This window comes from Meleagris gallopavo, chromosome 1 (genome assembly GCF_000146605.3).
Source record: "Meleagris gallopavo isolate NT-WF06-2002-E0010 breed Aviagen turkey brand Nicholas breeding stock chromosome 1, Turkey_5.1, whole genome shotgun sequence".
NCBI classification, from domain to species: domain Eukaryota; kingdom Metazoa; phylum Chordata; class Aves; order Galliformes; family Phasianidae; genus Meleagris; species Meleagris gallopavo.
Genome location: NC_015011.2, coordinates 41,743,282 through 41,760,302, shown reverse-complemented (window position 1 = coordinate 41,760,302; position 17,021 = coordinate 41,743,282). Strand labels below are relative to the sequence as shown.

At 39.0% G+C, this 17,021-nt stretch overlaps 1 long non-coding RNA gene across 2 annotated transcripts; it reads right to left on the bottom strand.

The window, feature by feature from the left end:
• Positions 1-786: 786 nt before the first annotated feature.
• Positions 787-17,021, bottom strand: LOC104910344. 2 transcript variants are annotated; one of them, XR_002112892.2, is made up of 6 exons: positions 16,936-17,021; positions 16,769-16,864; positions 7,691-7,739; positions 6,906-7,023; positions 1,785-2,012; positions 787-1,356 (listed from the first exon to the last, which is right to left on the bottom strand). It is a non-coding gene; the product is annotated as an uncharacterized LOC104910344 (long non-coding RNA). The 2 variants fall into 2 exon arrangements; XR_792983.3 differs by having other exon boundaries at positions 16,769-17,015.

Here is a 17,021-nt window from a genome sequence, read left to right as displayed (position 1 = left end):
AGTCTGAATTCCTCGTGTAGTTGCCTGATCCTGCACAGTCATTTGGCTGACTGGTCATTAAGCATTCACCTTGGATGACCCGCTGTCCTGGCTCCAGAAGACACTTGTGTAACTTTCAGCTGCCTCAGCATGAGTGCCCGGTGCCATTTTAAGCGTGCTGATGAGCTGCTATTCTGAAACAGCGCAAGAAGGATCCCCTTCTTATTCAGTGCTACTGCTGTGGTTGCATCACCTGGGGCTAAATCACACATTGTCAGTCACAGTGCGTCGCTTCAGGCTAATGTTAAGCCATCAAATTGGTATGCTGAGGGAATCTGGAGATAGCTGTCAAGCAGTTGTGTTAGTATTTGCTATCTGTCTGTGGTGAAAGGAAAACAAGAGTGCAAAAAAGGTGTACGTACCTAGAGAAATCACTGTAGATGAACTGAAAGTCTACAGGAACAAAGGAGATGGAGGTTATTCCAATCCTTCAATTCCTTTACATCAGGATTGAAAAGCCTTGAAAGAACTGCTTTGGTAGGGATTGGAGGGGGTTGGAGAAGGAGTCACAGAAGGAAAACTTCCTCATGGGTTAGCTACAGGAAGTGAATAAGGCTTTCCGTGTATGCTGTAAGCAAGCAAAAGAAACCAACTATATTTTTTGAAAAACAAAAGGTAGTCTTGAAAGATTTATAACAGAGTTTATTGTGAAACTCCTGAACAATAATTGTGTTGCAGCTTAAAATTCCTTTTCTTACTTTCTTTCAGAAACAGGCAACAGTAAAAACCCACAGAAAACCAGTTGTCTTTTTTTTTTTTAATGAAGTAAAAACATTTGAGAAGTGACTGTGTAGAGGTGTCATAAGAGCAAGCAGCATTTCCTTACTATCTGTAAAGGGAAATAGGACCTATATTGGCTTTATTTATGACAGAGCATGAAGAGAATTTGCACTTGCATTTTAATACTCTACTGTTCTATGCTTGAACTTACTAGGTTTTGAGCCAAACTTTAAAGTATTTTAAGAATGTACATTACTGCTGAAACTCAATCATAAGGAAAATCTGTGCATATCATTTGAGATGTTAACTTCTTAAGTATATTTAGTTGACTTTACTGCTGTTGCTTGCTCATTCTACCCCCCAAAAGCAGTAGTAAAACTATCCGGTTAAATGAGTTTGCAAAATATAGTGTAACTGGCAAGTCACAGGCATTATGTTTGGGCGAGAATGGAGACCCACAAATGTAGGACCTGATGTTCACATGTTTTATCACAGAGCTTAGCTGTTGCTGTTCATGAGCTACGCAGATTTTGTGTAATGTCCAATCCCTTCTTCTTCTCCTTTCTCAGCTTACAATGCAGTTCTTCAGACAGCCATCTGGGAAGATATTCTGAGTTATAAAAAGGGCTACTGAGTTAAACCAGTACTTAAACATTCAAAACAAAATATTGTTCCACCATTATGCAGATGGAAGACTATTCAGCAGAAAATAACACTTATGGAGGAAAATTCACAGCCTTTTTTCTTCACAAACATTAAAGGAAAGATGCTTCATGAGGCAATTAAAGTGAAACTTCACAAAGTTCTACTGCTTTGAACAGGAACTTAGATGACTGCCCAAGGCCCCTGCCAATCTGTATTATCCCCCAATCCTATTTTTAAATACTCTTCAGGGACTATCTGTTCAACTTTGTTTATGCCTTCTAATGTTTGGTTTTTACTGTACAAATAGGATGTGCTCAGCCACTTTGAGGTAGCAGTCTGTAATACATGAGGAAGCCTACAGAAAGCTGTACTGCACTCACGTGGAAAGCGGCTGTTCCTCAAGGAAGAAGATGATTTGTCACTCAGTTATTTGCCTCTTTTATATCGTTCCAGTGTACAAAGAGCGAAACCTACTTCTAAGGTAAACAAAGAGCTGCCTTATTTGCAGATTGGTGAGGTTTCTTTGCTCTCTACTAGGGACGCTTGCAAGAAGTTGTTCCATTTTCTTGGAGCTGCTGTTTTATCTTGCTGGTTTCAAACGCTGGTTTCTGAAAAATATGGTTCTCTTGTCATTGCATAGTGCTAATGAAATCTATATGATTGTTCAAATAAGAAAGAACATAGAGCACAAATATGTATTTTCAATAATAGAGGCCTATAATTTCAGTGGAATTGAGAAGCTGACTTTTCAGTTTAACTTGCAGAATGGCTGTCTTTCAGGCTTTTGTGTTACTAGGTGAAATAGTAAAAGAGAATACAGTATCAGCTTCAGTGCTTCTCTTCTGCCTCAAATTACAAAATATACCTGGTTACAATTGTAGTAATTCATGTTACATCAACTTCAGGTGTCTCTTTACCGATTTTCAGTCAATTGCGTACATAATTTTAAATGAGTGCAGTGTGCAGATAATCTTGTGCAAATGTAGGAAGCCTGTTATTCTGGTCTTAATGAGTGTAATAGGTACAAATTCTGCCAAATATTCCAACTTTAAGGTCTATAGTAAAACTAGCTGGCTGACCGAACATTAAAGTGACCTGAGATTATTCAAAGAGGAACTTGACATTCTAGCTATTAAAAGAAGTCAATTTTCTGACAGTTGCTATGGCAATGTCTTATTTATAACAAAAGAAAAGGTTTTTTCTGAAACTAAAAAGATTTTAAATGAGTATGTTTACAAGATATGTGAGAACTGACTACAACACTAAACGTTAGTGTATTATGTTCTGGCTCTCTAATAGTACAAAAATTACTTGAATTTTCTTCTGTAGGACCAGTGTATTGCCACGCGTTTCATTTAAAAAAAGTATTAGTGTTTCAATAAATGGTGACCTAAATTCCATAGCAAGAGTTAAAATATAAATAAATAAATTCAGAATTGCTATTTTTAAAGAGCTTGAGATCAAGCAGAAATTGCCAGGCATTCTGCAGGCGTATCAGTACCTGAATGCAGTTATTTCAGCTTTAAACTTCATTCATTCTAGTCTTTGGAAAAAGGGCTAAAAACAGTGTAAGCCTGAATATCAATTACATGATGTCAGATTGATACTAATTACTATGATCAACATTTTCTGTACTTCACTGGTGAAGTTCTACGGACTTTTTGATCATTGGAGCTGATAAAATATTCCTTTACAATACCACTTTTGAAATTTTTTTGTTACTGTCCCCAAAGGCAACCTGCACAACAACCTAGACCCTCCAGTTGGTTTTCCAATGCCATGTTTGATCTTTATTAACAGTTTTGAAAAGACCAAAACACTGAAACATTCTGGTATGCTGTCATAAACTCATTTTGAATCATTAAAGTTTATAGTAAATTCTGTTTAACATTTTTATCAATAATCTGGATGCAGAGTGGAATGCATCCTTAACAAGTTCTCTGGTGATACTAAACTGGGAGATGCTGTTGACTCTTTGGAGGGATGAGAGATCCTACAAGAAAGATTTGGATAGACTGAAGAACTGAACAGTAATCAGCACCAGGGAATTCAACAAAGGTAACTGACAACCAATTGGTACTGCATCTGGAATACAGTAACACTGGATACAGGCACAGGCTGGAAGGTGAGTGGCTGGTGAGCAGCTCAGCAGATCTGGGGATGCTGCTGACAGCAGGCTCAGCACAAGCCAGTGGTGTGCCCCTGGTAGCTAAGGGGCAATCTGCTTTTTAGGATGCATTAAAGACAACATAGACATCTGATGGAAAGAGGTGATTATCTCACTGTATTTAGCATTGGTGCAGCCTCGTATTGAATGTTATATGCAGTTCTGGGCTTCACAAAAAATAGCAGATCTTAAGATATTTGAAGGCAACCAGAGGAAGGTGACAAAGCTGGTAAAAGGGCTGGAAGACATGTCTTTTGAGGGGAGGCTGAGGACACTTGGGTTATCTGGTTTGGAGAACAAGAGGCTGAGAGAGGAAATGAAGAGAGAGGTGCTGATCTCTTCTCTCTGGTAAGCAATGACTGAACACGAGGAAATGGCACAAAGCTGAGCCAGGGGAAGTTCTGACTAGATAGAAGGAACAAATTATTTATTATGAAGGTGGTTAAACACTGGGACGGGTCTTCTAGAAAGGTGGTTGATGTTCTAAAGCTATCGGAATCTAAAAGGCATTTGGATAATGCCCTCATTAATATACTTTAACTTTTGACCAGCCCTGAAGTGGTTAGGCAGTTAGCCTCAATCTTTGTGTAGGTCCCATTCCATTCAAGTTCAGTTAATTGCTGAAAGTTATTTCCTTACTAACTACAGCCAGAATACTGCCCAATACAAGGCAAGTGTTCTTCTGTGTTTCTTGTCTTGTATTGCAAGGCCTGTACTGTAACTTAAAAACAAGAAGTTTGAGAAAACCTCATGTAGAAATAGATTCATCTATTGGCAACCCTATTAAAATTACACAGCTCAGGAGGTTTGCATTTGGGACAGAAGAATAATGATGTGAAATAAAATAGGTTAGCTATTTCCAGAAATGTAGTTGGAGAGGGAAGTGTTATTTTTGCATTAGTGTTTGTTTGCTGTTGCTATTCTAACATCTCCAAGCTATTGAACAAGCTTTGAGACTCAAAGATGATGTCCTGGTATTGTGGGTCTCTTTTGCTATCTAACCAGAAAGTGTGGACAAGATGTAACTTGTTAAGTACATTTTATAGTTGGCATTATCAGCTGTTGAGCACAGTTCTCTGAAAATTCTATCTGTTCCAAGCAAACTGCTCAGTTCAGTTTCAGGTGAATCCTGACCAAGCTGCAGCTGATACTTTCATACTGCAGTGATAATGATCATAATCCATGATGATGTCCTGAGTTACCTCTTCTGCTCTGCCCCTCTTCCTGCACTTCCTCTCAGTTGGGCCATTTCAACTGTTCCTGTGACAGCACAGTGTACCATGTCAGAATCTGTTCTAGTTAAACTTTTGCTGCCTTAGTTACTACTCCTACTGCAAAAAATGCTTGTCATGCTATCCTTCTGTATGGTTGTTCTGCGGACAGCAAGACTTGAGCAGAAGGGTTCTTCCCACTGAAGCTACCCTACTATTTGAGATCATGTTAAAAGGCCTTCCTGATACCAAGGTATGCAACATACGTGCAACCGTGCACCTAAGCACAGAAGGCAATTAAGTTGGTCAGGTGTGATCTGTCCTTCTTAAATCTATGATGAGTGTCCTCAAAAAGTTTCTTGTTCTTCACACAATTACAAAGAACCTTGAGGAAGATCAGCTCCACAGTCTCACTGGCCCCTAATTTCCTGGTCCTCTTTTTGCTTTTCTCTGATCAACAGCAGTGTCCCCTGATCATGACCTAGCAAACATGAGAGAGGAGAGCAGTCTGGTTTCATAGACTTATATGTATTAGATTGGTTTAAGTGCTGTATAATTGTACCTTTCTCTACTGTAAATAATGTTTCACTCCACAAACTACTAGTAGGATTTAGGAAGCTGAAGAAAATACATTGCTGAAAACCGATATAAAAAGAAATGAGTCCATCAAACTTTCCCATGCCCTCTGGCAGTAGGTGGGTCCCAGTGAGCTGTGGATGTACTTTCCTTAGCTTTCCTTTTGCTGTACGTACTTAAAGAAGGTATTGTTGTTTTTCACATCCCTCCTTTGAATTCCCGCTAAGCTTTGTCTTTCCTAATTCCAACCTTCTGTATGCAAATAATTGTTAAAACTGCCTTCTCTTCTTGAAGTTCTATATCAAATCTTGTTTTCCCTTTTTATCTTACTGTTACCTCATCAACTTTTACTAGTGATTACTTTCTTATAAACTCAGGCAGAATAGACAGTCAAAGGTGAAGCCATTAAGACTCAACTGAGTAACAGTCCAGGCATGTAGCACCTCCTGGCAGATGTGACATGAGAAAGAGAACTTTGAGGCTACTGTTGTTACTTGCAAATATATACAGTAGAACAAGAGAAGGTCTGTTCCACCCTGGCTGCCTGTGTCAGACCCAGAAATGCTAAATTCCAGTACATGTTCTGGTAAAATAGTAGAAAGCAGAACTACCACGTACATATCCAAGGACATTCCAAGGCACCAGGCCTGCATCCAGCATTCCACGTGGAAGATAAGCTGGAGGAAAAAGGATGTGAGATGATCACTGCTTCCTCTACAACTTGATGTCTGTCTCATCACAAAATAAGCAAGGTTATAGTTCAAGTTGAAGTTGGCTCTAGAAGTAACAGAGTACTGCCAGTATTACCTGATGGGTAAAATCCTGATGGGATTTGCATGTGAACTAGCAATGAGATGTGTTGAATTAGCTCTGCTATCTCTGCTCCTGTGATGGATTACTTAGGTTGTAGATAATCTGTAATTGACTATGTATGGTGTGCCGTTGAGTATCATCTTCATAGTTAAAAGTCCTAATATGAATGGGGACTTCTATAAAATCCAAATAAGAAAAGAAGTACAAAACCTGTGCTTTTTTTACTGCAAACTGTAAAATGCAGATGTGAAATTAATGGCAAAATAAAAAAGCAATTTCATCTCTGAAAAGACAGCAGAGCATCTCTCCACTATCTCATATAGAGTGAGAATACCAGACAAAGAAGAAACTTGTGGAAAAGGTGGAACTTGGTAATGCAAAGGTCTTCTTAGATCATCAAAACGTAGAGGCAGGGGAGAAGCTTGATGAACAGATGATATTTCAGCTCAGTGTGACAGGAAGAAAGAAGTAATAAAAGAGATTAACTCAAGGTTGTGGGGGCAAAATCCATGTTATCTAGTGTTCATATTTGCTAGAAGGCATTTTAATCTCAAGGTCCTACCTGGTGACCAGCTGACAGCAAGTTTCAGTTTAAGAATAAACAAAGCAATGAGAAAAATCAAGATGTTATCATATAGTCTTCATTAGCAAATTCATAAGCTGTATCTGCAAAAGCAATTTATATATGCAGAAAAATGCTCTTGATCTGCCAAAAAGTTATTTTATAAATCTACCTTTCTATCTCCAGTTCTTTCATCTTCATCTAAGTTCAAAAGACAAACTGTACAGCCAGTGGGTGGGAATCAGTAAACAACCACATAGTTTGTAAACATCACAGGAGAGAAGGAGAACCTGTGTGAGAAACATTAGGGACACGTTGCACTATACTGTGATTACTGAAAATACCTTGTTTACTGTTAATAAGCCTTACAGCAATCAGAAAACTTTTTAGTTGAGTTGACCTACTTTTAGCAGTAGCATAACATTACAAGTTGTGATACAGATCAGGTTGTTGTTACTAGCTGATCATGTGGTGGCACTGTATGCTGACGAAACCTAGAAAATGAGTCACCTAAGGATGTCATTTGACAGCCTCTCCAAGAGAACCTACAGAATAAGTACTGCCAAAAGCCACAGTGCAACACTTAGCAGCAAACTCCAACCACTTACTGTGCACCAGCATTAGCATCGATCTGATCCTGAGAACTGGCATACATTAAAGAGTAAATAAGAGAAGAACACACTACTGTTCTTGTTGGTTTAGCACTCTAAACTGGTTCTATCCTAGGTCAGATGAGCATTAATGCCAGTATGAGATAGAAGGAATGACGATGACACTTTAGGCAGCAGCTAGCTGCTAGGTTTATTTGTCTGTTTTAGCACTACAGCTAAGCATAAATGCAGCACAAGGATGCAAGAAAATTCAAAGTTAGAACAACAATTTGATTTAAAAACCACCTGAAACAGGCTAATCAAACTAGCATATTTAAACACTCTCACTGCACAAAGCTTGACATACCTTGCTGACACTGGTAAGTCCATTAAGCTTCACCCTGAGCTAGGAGATACTTAAAAAAAAAAAAAGAATTTTATCAACATGAGCAAGTAAGCAAGTATTCAGAACAGACCTTGGATTCTGACTCAATCTTAAAGTATGCTATGAATCCAGGTACTGTTTACATATACCTAGTATATCTTGCTATAAACTACCTATAATCCAGAGTTCTATTATTCTGACATTTAAATTTCAAGCAAACATGCAAAGCAGGGCAAGAAATATAGAAATAGCTGTTCCCTTATTCTTCCAATTTGACTCTGATACCATAAAACAAAACAAAAACCAAGTAGCTAGCAGAAAACAAAAGCAGCAGAAATTCTCAAATGCAATCCTGTGGATTTCTATTCAGTAAAAGACAAGAGCAATAAGAAATGGCATTTGAACAAGGTGTGACACAAAGCACACATGAGGATATTGAACAGAAAATGCCATTAGTTAAGTGAAATTCTGTTATGCCCTTCAGTAGGTAACTTTAGCAAGTAGCCTTAATTAAAAACAACTCTTACAACTCAGAATTTTATCTCCACACATTTTTCTTTTTTTTTTTTTTTAATGTCCCTTGGAGGCTTGCCAGTAATTTCTTGCAGCCCTGAAATAAGAATTTGGAGTCAGACAGGAATTCTGGTTCTGATTCTACTGTAATTCCCTATGAAATCTGACTCCTTGAAATGTATCTTTTCAACAGCAGTCTTTAGCATTCAGCACTGTGTGAGTCTCTGCAGAAATTCAAAAGTAAGTAAAATCCTACCTGTAGAACAAACTACTAGTCAGACTGAAAAAGTACTTCACAATCTCTGAATAAAAAGCATCGTATCAATACAAAGTACCTGATTTAGCAACGACATGCACATCTTCTATTTTTTCATTCAATCCCATAATTTCCCAAAGAATCAGAGAAAACCTATGCATCCTGTTCTGTTTTGTTCCTTCAAGATGAGGAAAAAAGCCTCAACCTTCTTGTCTTTGTTCTTCACTGGCACTTTATCAGCCTACCCACCCTCACTGATACGCTCTGGATTATTACACAGCCTTCAGATCTGAACATCCTTCATTCACTTCCTTATGTTTACTTCATAGCTGTCCATTAAAAAGTTTCTGACAGCTTCTTGGGTTCCTGAAGTGTTCTAATCAATTGTAATTGCAGGTGGTAAAACAAGGTGATTTTTCTACATTTTCTGTTTAAATGGAAAGTATACAATATTTTTCTTTTCTAAAAGCTTAGTCAAGCAAAACGCATTAAGGTTTTATCACTCCTTATATTCTCTACATCTTCACTGCAACATTGAAAACATCACCCATCTACTTTTAGTTGTTTATAGTAAACCCCACGAACTACCTGCCAACAGGAGTTCTGCTATGTGCAAATATCAGGTTCCTCTGTAACATCCAACAAACAGATGCTGTGTCACCATTTATTCATAAATTTGTCACCTCAGACAGAATTTGTTTTCACCATATTTGGACTTCAAGAAAAGCTACTAAAATTGAGTAAGTGAGTTCATCTATCAAGAGTTCATTTTTATTTAAATTTATTGTAGTTTCTGTTGGTCCTGTTTATTCTACTTCTCAGTTTCTTCTCATTATTAGTTCCTTTATGAATAACGTTGCCTTGAGGTGTACCAATAAGCAGACATTTCATCAAGTTAGGTATCTTCACATGGCAGTTCATCAGTTTTCATTAACTCGCTCTTGCAGTTAATAACCACATAATGTTAGATGAAGTTATTATTCAGCTGTACTAAATGGAGATAATCTGCAAACACCATAACATATGGCATCTGCCAAAGCATCACATTTATTCTAATTTTTGCTGCATTGTAATAAATTCCTCAAAACTTGTTCTAACTTCATGAACCTAAAACACATAAGTGTTCACTGGTTTTAAACATCCCTTACCAGAAAGTTTGCTGAAGTTGATTATGCAATTTTCTCAGGTTCTGTATGCAATGGAAACAGTCATCATACCACATATCTATTTAGAAAACGTTGCTTATTTCTAGAAAAAGTACATGCAGGTGCTCTGAAATAGAAATCTATTTACCAACATATTCGTGTTTCTGCCAACATAGCAAATATTACTGATATTGGTCATCTGTTAAAACATTATGAAAGGAGAGGAGAAGGAAAAGATGTTCCTTAAAGTTATAATTACACGTGGCATGCAGGTATTGATGTCATGGCTATAAACCACCATAGCAGGATTATCATAGAATCGTAGAATGGTCAGGGAAAAGGACCATAATGATCATGTAGTTTCAACCCCCCTGCTATGTGCAGGGTCACCAGCCACCAGACCAGGCTGCCCAGAGCCACATCCAGCCTGGCCTTGAATGCCTCCAGGGATTGAGCATCCACAACCTCCTTGGGCAACCTGTTCCAGTGTGTCACCATCCTCTGTGTGGAAAAACTTCCTTCTAATATCTAACTTAAACCTCCCCTGTCTCAGTTTAAAACCATTCACTCTTGTCCTATCCACCCTTGTGAACAGCTGTTCCCCCTCCTCTTTATATGCCCCTTTCAAATCTTGGAAGGCCACAATGAGGTCTCCCTGGAGCCTTCTCTTCTCCAAGTTAAACAAGCCCAGTTCCCTCAACCTTTCCTCACAGGAGAGGTGCTCCAGCCCTCTGGTCATCTTAGTGGCCCTCCTCTGGACTCATTCCAAGAGCTCCGTATCTGTCTTGTACTGGGGGCCCCAGGCCTGGACACAGTACTCCAGATGGGGCCTCACAGGAGCTGAGTAGAGGGGGACGATCACCTCCCTCTCCCTGCTGGCCACCCTTTTTTAATGCAGCCCAGAACACAGTTGGCCTTCTGGGCTGCAAACACACACTGCTGGCTCATGTCCAGCTTCTTGTCCACCAGGACCCCCAAGTCCTTCTCCGCAGGGCTGCTTTCAAGATCTTCCCCCAGTTTGCATAAATACCTGTGATTGCCCCAGCCCAAGCACAGCACCTTGCACTTGGCTTTGTTGAACCTCATTATGTTCTCACGGGCCCACTTCTCCAGAGGGAGAAATTATCCATTATCCCAGAAAATTCTACTAGTCAAACCAATCTCATTATCAGAAAAAAAATCTGTGGCTGCAAGTATTCTCACAGGTCCAAACAAAATGTGTACATTAAAGAGACCATGATTTATAATGAACACTGGAGGTGAAACTAAGGTTTAGATGCAGCTCACAGCATATTATTACGTGAAGTACCTTCACTGTGCTTTTAAGGTACTTATGGAGAAACATTAAGAAATGTAATTCCTGAAGTCATTATAAACATATGCTTCTTTTATACAAATTATCCTAATTAAAAGGAACAGACAAAAAAACCCTTTGGATAACATACCCATTTTTTCACAAATTCTAATGACTTAAAGACAAATTCTTTGGCAGAGTAACTGCCACTCAGTTTCTAATTATTTGTTTTGTAGTGTAAATTATGCTGTTTCTCTTTACAGGTGTTTCCCTTCAGGCACTTAAAGTTCTCTTATGTATCCTTCAATAAAAATACAAATCATTTAGTGAAAAAGGAAAAAATCTTAAAAATCTATCAGCTGCAAGCTACTGTGAACATTAAAAATTATATTTAGATTACTGTATTTCTGTACTGTGCTTAAGCAATGCCCTATTACACATTCTTCCTCTCTTGCCCTATTTCAAGGATACCTTCAAGAATCAAGGGCACCTTAGAAAGTCATTTGACCTTATATGTAAATTTGTTGCCATTTCATCAATCTACACAAACATAAAACTAATTATTTAAGGAATCAAAGCTCTTGACATTTTAATTCATCTCACCATATAGTTATTGAACTACAGAACCATGTAGATCTAAAACACACTGCCTTCTAATTTCTACTTAGAGATACATGTGACTTGCATGCAATATCTAACTTGTCTGGCTGGAAAAAAAAAAAATCCAAAAAATAAATGAATCCAAATGTTTTAGTTTAGCTAATATAATAGCTATAACCAGTGCAATTCAAAAAGCTGCAACTCCTTTTTATTAGAAGATTTCTACTGGAGATTATGTAATCTATTTGGAAATAGAGCGGTGATATAGATCACAGACATTATACATACAAAATACTCCATAGCCATCTACATGAGGATGCCACTGATTTTAATGAATACAAACCACTCAATATTCAATAACTTTCATGTATTTTAATAGGATTCCTGAGCTACCTCATTAGCAGATTTAGATATAAAATGTAAATTAATATTTTAATTAAACTAGTAATAGTTAAATATTGGTTAATTTGCCATGTATGCCTTGCTTTGATAAGAGCCTCATCAGACTTTTTACTGCGTACTGAACTACATAATACTGTTAAGAGCACTTCATTAATATAAAACTCCTACCATATCCTTCACCTTTTGTGAAGATTAGAAAGCTGGGACATGAAGCGGATGCATCTGACTATGGTTCTACCTTGCATTTAGTGGCAAAAAAAGCATCCCGTTTCCACAGCAAGAAGATCTAGAGTTTCTGTAGCTGAAGTGTTTGCTGGCTCCTCAAGCTTTTTAGACCAGCTGATGAAAGGTCTGCCAGGAGCACAGAGTGGTGTTTTGAAAGGGCTGCAGCTACCTTCTAGCTGAAAGCACATTGTTTGGAAACAGATCTTGTAGTATCTAGATGCTTATCAAGGTCTACTGATCTGCAGTCCTATGAAGAGTTAACAGACAGGAAAGCAAGGAATGGGGTTTAGCTAATTTTTATGCCTCCCTTCTTTGATTTCTCGCAAAAACAAGAAAAATGTTTCTGAACTTTCCCTCAGTTTATCATATGCATTCTGATACTTAGCACACTCTACAACTTACTTCTGATCTGCTCACTGCTCATTTCTGAAATTTCAATTTTTTGTTTAGATTCAGCTGATCTGGTCTGTCAGGCTAAGGAAATAATTTGATACAATGATGTATGCATAGAGTATAAGAATACAGAACGAATATATCTACCAAGCTTTCCCACTAAAAACTTCTATGAGTGCTCTTCAACAAGTCTTTGAGGTCAAACAATGTTTTTGAAAGTTTCAAGTGACTTTCTTCAAATAAACTATTCTGTCATCCCCAAAAGGTAATTTCCAGTTATCTCTCAGGTACATGTGTCTTAGACTATAAGTAACAACAAGACATTTTCTGAATTACCCTTGCATTACAAATCTGTATGTACAGGCTTTCAATCCTTTTATGTTCTAGGTGTCATTGGTAAACAGATTTTAATGGGACTTTGATAAGGAAATTCCTCCAAACCAACAGCAGTCCACAGTTACTTACAGTCTTATTTCACAGCTCTTTGTTAACACAGCAGAAAACAAGGTAAGAGATTGGAAAGATGCAAGGAGAAAGAATTGCAATAGTTCTATAACTGCAAAACAGCCCCAGTACAGGAAGGATGTGGAGCTCTTGGAGCGGGTCCAGAAGAAGGTCACTAAGATGACCAGAGGGCTGGAGCACCTCTCCTGTGAGGAAAGGTTGAGGGAACTGGGCTTGTTTAGCTTGGAGAAGAGAAGGCTCCAGGGAGACCTCGTTGTGGCCTTCCAAGATTTGAAAGGGGCATATAAAGAGGAGGGGGAACAGCTGTTCACAAGGGTGGATAGGACAAGAGTGAATGGTTTTAAAGTGAGACAGGGGAGGTTTAAGTTAGATATTAGGAGGAAGTTTTTCCACACAGAGGATGGTGACACACTGGAACAGGTTGCCCAAGGAGGTTGTGGATACCCCATCCTTGGAGGCATTCAAGGCCAGGCTGGATGTGGCTCTGGGCAGCCTGGTCTGGTGGCTGGTGACCCTGCACATAGCAGGGGGGTTGAAACTACATGATCATTGTGGTCCTCTTCACCCCAGGCAATTCTATGATTCTGTGGATAATATGATTAATATGTCCTGAGACTGCTTTTTCCTCCACCCTCCAGCAGCTAAGCTACAAACTCACTCCACCCTGGCAAAGTGCATCTCACACCCCCTACCACCCAGGGTACACTGGAACTGCCTGGCTCCCACATGTGCTGCAGAGCCAGCACCAGCCTCTCCCGGCTGCTAAAGGCTCACCCTAGTGCTCTGTGGGTTCAGCTGTGTTAGGAGCCACTGCTGATGGGACTCCACATCATAAAAGTTGGACTCTCAGTTTTATCTTGAAGTATAATATGACATTCAAACCCTGTATTAATACTAATGCCATAAAGTCCTCCTATGAGATAGGATGGAATTCTCAGCGGGCTGGTGTGTTCAATTCGTCCCTTTTGCCACACGCATTATTACCTATGTAATTATGAAATAATATGTAATAATAAGGCTCAACTTAATTTATGTATGCATTGCAATATGTATGCAAGAAAAGTACTAAGTTTGTCTACGCGTCCTTGAATTCAACATATAATTTAATTAGGTCCTTCCCTACTGTGACCAGGTAACCCGCATAACTTTGAGCTACAATCTTAGCGTTCCTCTATACACACAGTTTCTGGTTGGACATACATACACTACCTTAACTCAGTATCTGAGAACAACATCACAGGTGATAAAGCAGAGGCTTGCTGAGGCATTATGCTTGGAAGATATCTTCTGATGCACCGTTTGTCATTGCCATCATGGCATACAACAACCCAGTATAGTAGATTGCAGCCGTATATTACAGAACAGTTGCTCTCAACCATGAAAAAGTTAATGTCAACTCATAATTTTACTAAATAATTAGGAGTTTCAAGAATCAGAAAATCATTCCAAAAATAAAATCTATGCATGCTAATGAGAAAAAGAAATCTACATAAAGACTATTAGCTGCCAGCTTTATAGCTACAATTATTATAGCTAATTATATATCTGCAACAAGGGAGTACTTTATCTCCTACGATCATTTGGGAGTCCTCAAAATGCCCTCAGGTGAGGGAAAGCAGCAAGGAACAGATTAACTTTGTAAACCCTGAAAGTTGAGAAACTTTCAGCCAGTAGAAATAGTGATATCCACACTCCTTTCAGTAGTTGCAGTTCTTTCTTTGCTTTGTGCCTATCACCTGGCACTATGTCAGGAATTTTAGGGTAAGGTACAGATTTTTGTTAATTGGCAATACTCTAAAATGAGTAAAAGATACTGATCTGCTGGAAATGTAGCAGATGTGAAGGCAGTAAAAGGAGAAAGATTCATTATTACTTAACTCCCATTGATCTCAGCTTGTAAATATAATGCCAAGTACTCCTGCCCACTGGCTTCCAGAACACAAGATACCAGAAATACTGAGATACTTCAACAAGTGAATTACAGAAGCAGAGGGTAATTTCTCTCAGAAAATATAACGCAGCAACTTGAACTGGTACTAAAATTGCTTCCCAGATGCATACAGCTCATGGTTGCTTGGCTGTTCCCCTGCTGATAGGCTTCATTCACAGTCAATAAGCACTAGGAGAAATGGGATAGCTGGAAAAACAGTAAAGAAGTGGTTGGAAGACTTCAATAGTGGTAAGGAGGACAAGTGAGTTCACTGAGGATACCTCAGTGTTCCTACAACATGGCAGAATGTGGGACACTCAAGTCTTATCATTACCAATTTTTTAATGTTAGATTTTTACTTTGCAATAACTAAGTCATAGAAGTTAACATGAATGGATGAATTAGAGTGCAGTGTGGAAAAATACAGTGCCAAACCAAGAACAAATAGTGACACAAAGCAGTAGCTTTACTTAGGTCAAAGTTTAAGTCAATGTATTCCACCATTTATTTTTTGAAAAACTTCTTTAAGCTCTGAAGCTGTAAAGTCAAATAACCAGTATGCAATCAAAGGTCTGACTAGAAGATAATAATGGAAACCTTTTTCACCTCACTCATGATAATCCTGCTTTTTCCAGCATTTTTAAATTGCTATTTTAAATCTAAATTTCATAGTTAAATATAATTGATTTGGAGCTGTTCTGTAACTGACCAATCTTACATGTTGGCCTAATTACTAACCTGATTCTATAGATGTTTGAGTTCAATGTCAGATGAAACGCTGTAAAAATGCAGGCTAGATTTAAAAAAAAAAAAGGGGGGGGGGTGGGGTAATTGCAGTATATAAACTATTTCTTCATGAATGCCTGCATATTGAATGATAGTTTGATAGCAATCACAGCCCTCCATTTGCCAATTACTGTTACCTATTTCTCCTAGCATAACTATTAAAGCAGTATTTTTCCCTTGAGATTGGTTTCTGTATCTAAGGATTTGAAAAGCTGCACAAACATTTGCACCACTAGTAACAGTAACTTTTTTGTTGTTTAAACAGAACAAAAAGTCTACTCGTACTTTTTTAAAGCACTGCAGCTGGGAAGCCCACCTGTATCATGGGTTGCATCAAAAGGGGGGTGGCCATAAAGACAAGGAAGGTAATTGTCCCCCTCTCCTCTGCCCATGTGAGGTCCCATCTGGAGTACAGAGTGCAGCTTTGGGGCATTCAGCACAGGAAGGACATGGAGTTGTTGGAACGGGTCCAGAGGAGGGCCACTAAGATGATCCTCTGATCAGGAGCTGGTGCACCTCTCCTATGAAAGAAGGTTGAGGGTGTTGAGCACCCTCAGATGCTCAGTCTGGAGAGGGCTCCTGGTAGACCATACTGCAGCCTTTCAGTATTTAAAGGGAGTTTATAAGCAGGAGGGGGACAGACTTTCCATGTGGGCAAACAGTGGTAGGACAAGAGGGAACGATTTAGGTTAGATGTTGAAATTTTTTACTCCAAAGGTGGTGAGGCAGCAGAACAGGCTGCGCAGGGAAACTGTGGATGTCCCATCCCTGGTTCAAGGCCAGGTTGGATGGGATCATGAGCAACTTGGTCTAGTGGATGGCAACCCTGCCCTTATCAGGGGGTTGAAAATGAATGGGCTTTAACGTCCTTTCCAACCCAAGCCATTCTGTGAATCATTAAAGGAGCGTTTGAAGACAATTCTATGTGATACAAACACAAACTGAGAAATCTGGAAAGCACAAACAGGTTAAGAAAGAAAGGGGGGGGGGGAAGAGGCTAATACTAACTAAGCTTGTTTAATTCAAAATCACTCACTGAGATATTACTTACAACTTAGAGTTGTCCTGTGTTAATTTAAGGAAGATCCAGGACAAGCGGGCCTTTACTTCCACCAGCTCTGAAGGTTTTGTCCTCTCTCCAACTCCCCTGAAGGAAGGAAGAGGCAGATAAAAGTACTGATAGAACCAGATGCACAGCAGACTGACTCCTGACATTACCCTCAGGCACTCCTTGCCACGTTTGCAGCTTGGGGCGACGTTCCTACAGAGTAAAAAAAACGAGGGGCTTTTGTCGGGGAGGAAAG